This window comes from Drosophila sulfurigaster, chromosome 2R (genome assembly GCF_023558435.1).
Source record: "Drosophila sulfurigaster albostrigata strain 15112-1811.04 chromosome 2R, ASM2355843v2, whole genome shotgun sequence".
Taxonomy (NCBI): domain Eukaryota; kingdom Metazoa; phylum Arthropoda; class Insecta; order Diptera; family Drosophilidae; genus Drosophila; species Drosophila sulfurigaster.
Window position 1 is genome coordinate 17,622,516 of NC_084882.1, and position 6,000 is coordinate 17,628,515.

The window sequence follows — 6,000 nt, forward strand, 5'->3', positions numbered from 1 at the left end:
TTGCCCGAAACCAAATGCCAAAAACCCCGAGAAGGCCCGAAGCGTGCGGCATTTGAAACTTATGATGGGTTCATGGTCAACAAAACACCAAACTGAGTTCGTTAAAACAATAAAAAAATGAAATGAGACACGAAGAATTTTGACGGTCGAGAGAGTGCTTGACTCACAGATACTCTGTCTATGCATACGTTTTTGGCAATGTCAATTGAGTGAAGATTAAAGATACATTTCGATTAATCATACGAGTGAATGTCTTAAGGTTTATTAACTTTTAGCATTTGAGTGTGGGACAGATTTAACTATGAATCGGAATATGAAATGAAGAAATAATTGCTACAAAATTTGTATCTACGTGAAAAGTCATTGATCATTTTAAGATTGTAAATACCAATTTTTAAATAAAGAATTCAAAAAGCCTCTTTTAAATTGAAAAAATTATATTTTCAATTTTTGTATGAATAATAAAAAGGAACTATTATTCATTTCATTTCATCAAAAAAACATTTATACACAATCTTTAATTGTAAAATTCTCATCTAAAAAAAGATCATTAAAATAGTTTCCTAAAATAATTTGTAATGCCTTATAGAAAGTTCTATTGCTTTAATTTAAATAGTTGATGTATTATTTTTATTTTAAATGATCTATAGCAGACTTAAAGACTGTTGAAGAGTATTTGAAAAGCCGAAGAACATCGTCTTTGCGCCAAACTTCAAAGCAATCAGGCAAAAGTCCCTAAGCGAAGAGCAAACACGAAACGAGTAAAGAAAATATGAAGTATTGTCTGTTAGCTTGGGATTGAAATTCTAATAATGTCTTCTCTCTCTCCCTTCCCGATATGCGGCCCCTATCTCGGGTATGTCACACCTTGGTCACATTATTTGAAGCACATACATAATTTAGGTTTACGTGAAAAACGTGAAGCGACACAAAGTTATACAAAACTTGTGTCATGTCTTGTCTCTCTCTTGACAGATTCTTTCGCATTTTGCATTTGGCTTTTGCTTCTCTTGTTCGCTTAGCGCCCCTGAAAAAAAAGAGCTTCCAAGGTTGTTTAGCTTGCGACAGTTGTGTGCAGCTTTTTTTTCTTATCTTTTTTGTTGGTCTTTGTGAATTCTAAGGTCCTTTTGGCACAAAAGCAGCAGCAGCTGGAAATAGTTAGTGCTTGGGGAGGCGTGGTTATTCCCTTTTCTTGAGCTGAGCTGAGCGTACTTTTGATCCCAATTAAGGTGGTATAATGAACGTCAAAATTACAGGCACATGCAACTTGAATATCTCTGTCATTATCATGTTGTATCTTGAAGCTGTTGTCTGTATCTGACTGTGGTGTACGTACGTATGTTTGACCTACTTATGGCAGTTGTAAAAATTCAATAACAAAAACGGAAAATTAACTGAAAACGGCACTCGACGCAACCAAAAAAAAAAAAAGAAAAATGATAAGACACAACCCAAAGCAAAACTGAACCAAGGCTGCAGCTCGATGGCACGATTTCTACTTTGGTTTGGGCTGGCTTTTGGGATGCCCTTCGCTTAGCTCAGCTGCAGCAGCAGCAACGGCAACAGCAACAGCAGAGACATCGCAAATGAAACCGACAAAAGCCAAGGAGGAGTCGCAGACGGACAGACAGACGGAGACAGACGGAGACAACAACAACGACAAGCTTGCACCCATTTCCATGCCCATTTCCCATTTACGTGGTCGCATATTCGAAACGTGAGTGGAACTGTCGATGATGATGCCAGAGTAAAGCCATCGAGTACAGAGTACCGAGTATAAAGCAGACGACCGTCGATGACACCAAGCGATCCGATGCCATGCGATGCGATGCGTGTGCGTACGTGATGCAATCAAAATGTTATTAATAACGCAATAAAGTAACCATAATTTCGACCATTAAAATGCACACATTTTGCGCTACGTGCCAGCATAAAAATACAGCCAAATACAAAACCCCTAAACTGTTAACCGTAACCCAAAACTTGGCCAAAACTACATACCAACAACAACAACAACATCAGTAGTAAAAGACCATCAGCAGCAGACACAAAAAGAGGCAAACAGAAACCGCGTTTTAATGTCATGTTCAAGTTTACGACAACGATACGTTTACAGTAGTTACTTACCTACGGTCTACGCCTACTTTGTGCCACACCCCAAAGTCCAGTTGGCTGGCAGTCCAAAAAGTGTGGGGAGCAGGTGAGGGAGGTGATGGGTAACGGTCTCTATAACAATTGACTAACTAAAAGGTGCCCAGTACCTTGGGGAAGCATTGAGGCAAAGGCAGCTGGACACGTATTCAAATTGAATGCAAAATTGTGTGTGTTCGACATTGAAGTACTCGTTACATAGTTTAGAGATAGAGGAAATAGAAAGAGTGTGATGTCTTTACATAGATTCAACTTGAATTGTCGAATAATATATGAATGGTAAACATAATTCAATTAATCAGAGTAATCATATATATAAATTGTGCTTAAAATTGTGTAAGCTCGACATTTTAATACTCGTTACTCATATAGAAGATAGCCAAAAGTAATTAAAATTCAATTCATAAACGAAATATGAATATATCATAGATAAAGTAAGATTATTTTCCTTTTTTTTTTGCAATTAATTTTGTATTTAATTTCATCATAAAATTTTTCCTAAAGTTGCATCAAAAACTATTTTGAGATGGAACATTCAATAGAACTTGCTTAGAGATAAATTACTTTTTATTATTTACGTCAAACTAGTTATCTCTTATGCCTAACACATTAAAATTTGGCTTTTTTATAAATAATAAAATGAATAAAAATGAATATTTTTGGCAACTTATTTTAGATTCTTATGTTTTACTTTTATTATGTTAGTTGAAGAGTTTAAACATAAAAGCTTATACTTTATTAATGATTTCTCTTACCTTTTACAATTTATTAAATTTCAATCATTAGTTTATATATTGTGTAAACATTTAATAAAAATATGCATAGACACAGTCAGATATGAGATACGAAATGATTTCAATGTTGGGCTAAAAACAGCGATGCGTTTACATGCCCAGCAATTAGTCGCATCAAACTTTTACTACCCAAAAAAAGCTGTATCTTTTTGGCCTCCAAAACCCATATGTGACCATAACTAAGAGTGTGTGGTGTGTATCTGAGTGTGTGTGTGTGCAAAGGTATAGATACAGATACAGTCAGCACATGTTGTGCTGTGTGACAGGCACAAATGCATTAGGCACTGTGCGATAAAACATTGAAAAGCTTCTTGAGTGCTGGAAAGCACAGCAATAACAATAACAACAACAACAACGAGGCGTAAATAGCAGAGTAGTTGTATCTGTGAGATACAAATGTATCTGAGTTGGCTCAACCGACGCGACGCATTGTGTTTTTTTTTTTATTTTTGTTGACTTGGTTACATAAAGCAGAGGGAAGGGGAGCAGCTGCTGCCAGAGAAAAACCAAAATTTGTTTAAAGGAGAAATCATTGGAGATTGTTTCACTGCCCATATGAATGTATGTGTGTGTGTGTGTGTTACGATATACACAACAACAACAAAGCTCAATTGAGCTCGAATTATATTTATGACAGTTGTCAGTGGCTGTTGTTGTTGTTGTTGTTGCTGCTGCTGCTGTTTTTGTTGTCTTTAGTTTCGCTGCTCGTTGCTGCTGCTTTCCCATTTGCATGCTGAAAATGTGACGGTCGCTTTTTGTCTGCCTGTATGTGTGTGTGTGTGTGCGTCAGTGTTGGTAAATGCAAATTTGTGCAGCGATGCGTTTTGCCCGCGTGAAAGTCGCAAAACAGTTGCTGCCTTCTCCTTTTTTTTTTTGATGTTGTTGCTGCCAAAAACTTTAGCTCACAAATACGCAAAATTAAGAATTAGTTTATGTGTGAGGCAATTAATTGTGAAAATATGATTACTTGTTGCCAAGTGCTGGCATAGAAAACAATTTTGAAATGGCAGTGCAAAGATTGTTGCTGTTGCGGCCATTGCCGTGAAATTTGTGTGAATAAAACAAACAACAACAACAAACATTAATAGCACTTGACAAGGTAAAGCGAGCCGGCGATGATTTTCACTCCAAGCTCTGCAAACTATGCCTATATTGAGTATAGAGTGGAGGGGCAAAGCAAAGCAAAGAGAAGCAAGCGGGACGCTGGCCGTGAAACTATCGCCGAGGCAGCCTCAAATAGAGACGCGATGCGACATCAGAGCTTGGGCATTGCCTTCAGCTTCAGATTCAGCGTCAGCTTCGGCTTCGGCTTGAGCTCGCGGCAATGGACAAATATGCGTGCGTTATTTATTGTTTCAACTCGAGCTGTTTGATATTTGTGTTTGAAATGAGCCGAACACAGCAATAGCAACAGAAACAACAACGATAACTGAAATATGTTGGCTCATTGCCAGAAGCAACGGCAGCAGCTCATTGTGATTTGAGATGAGTCGAATTGAGTTTTGAGTTTTGACCCCAACACAAAATGGATTCAATGTGTGTGTTGCACTAAATCTCTCGACAATGTCGAACACAATTCATATGAGATCATCTATATACATATATGTGTTTTGTTATGTTATGTTATGCTATATTGCCCAGCCTACCTGAGCGAATTTTGTACTCGTCTTTGACAGTTGTGGCTCCCCTGTTTTTTTTTAGGGCTTTTCTCTTAAGGCCCTTTGCCATGTTCCCTGTCAGCTTTTTGACGTGACAGCGACAGCGCCTGTTGCCATTTGATTTATGGCGAGATTAATATCAAACATTGCCTGGTTTTTCTTCTCTCATTCTTTCACTCATTTATTGTATTATATTTATTTTATAGCCCAACTATTGTTCGAGTTCATGTAGATTTCGAAATGGATTTCGAACTTTGGTCCAATTTCACTTTATGTCGATTTGTTTCGATTTCTTTCAGACATAATTTATTACATGTGTTGTATTTGGTATGGATATCTGTGTGTTGCAAGCAGCAGCCGCATATAAAAGATGAAATGTTGACCCTGATCACATTGACGCTTTTATGGCATGTTCGATGGCATTAAGCACAATTTGTGCCACCAAGTATTCTCTTCTCTCTGTGTCTCTCTATCTTTGTCTCTTTACGTATTGCTTTCAATTAAAATTACAATTAATTAACCATATTTCCTTCGATCTTCTTTTGCAGGTATGTAACTAAAGAGCTTTCACAGCTGCAAAATACAAAAGACAAAAAATATATATAAAACGTGTGAGTAATTATAATTTATTTAAATTGATTACGCGTCAGCGAAACTCGATCGCAGATCGAAGTCTCGACCTATTTAAGCAGCATTCGCAATTATTCATTCCCCGAAAAATAAAAAGAAACGATGCTTAACCAGTTTCATTCCTGGATAAATGTTCGATCAGTTTTTATAGCCTTTAACGAACTGAATCTTAAGATGACTGTGTTATATAAGTGACTTGAGCTCAAATCCTTGACTGCGAGAGAGTTTCAAACCTCAATTCAATTTAATGCCAAGATGAATTTATTTTAGTTAGAGTAGAAACAGCTCTACATAGTTTTTGAATGCCTTTAAAATGAACTTGAAATCATTTAATTGTTCTGTTAAAAAGACATTCAATACCTCCACTTTTTTCTATACTGATTATCTTGAGTTTAAATCCTGTAAGAATTCCATTCAAATGACTTTAATGGGGCTGAAATCTTTTTATGGAGCCTAACTTTCATAAAAAAAAGTAATTCGAGAATCTTCTTTTTAATGATAAACGTATGCTAAATCTTAAGCTGAATTCAATATATAGAAAATAAAAGAATATTTAGAAACAACTTTAAATAAGTTAAAATCTTAAAAAGAAATCTTGTATAAATTCCACATTGCAATTTAATCATTCGAAATATGATTAACTTTACTTTACACTTTAGTAATTCTCTTAAAAGAGTTATTAGAAACGTCTTAAGAGAGAGTTTGTTTGTTTTTTCTTATTTCCATGCTGAGTATCTTGTAGTCGTTAACTGCCTTGCTCTCATTTC

The 6,000-nt window shown here is 36.1% G+C and overlaps 1 long non-coding RNA gene across 1 annotated transcript in view; it reads left to right on the forward strand.

Moving 5' to 3' along the window:
- Positions 1 to 5,166, forward strand: part of LOC133838305 (uncharacterized) — a 30,246-nt gene extending 25,080 nt beyond the window's left edge. Inside the window, exon 3 of the long non-coding RNA XR_009893931.1 lies at positions 5,152 to 5,166. This is a non-coding gene — a long non-coding RNA (uncharacterized LOC133838305). The remainder of the gene's footprint in view (positions 1 to 5,151) is intronic.
- Positions 5,167 to 6,000: the final 834 nt, after the last annotated feature.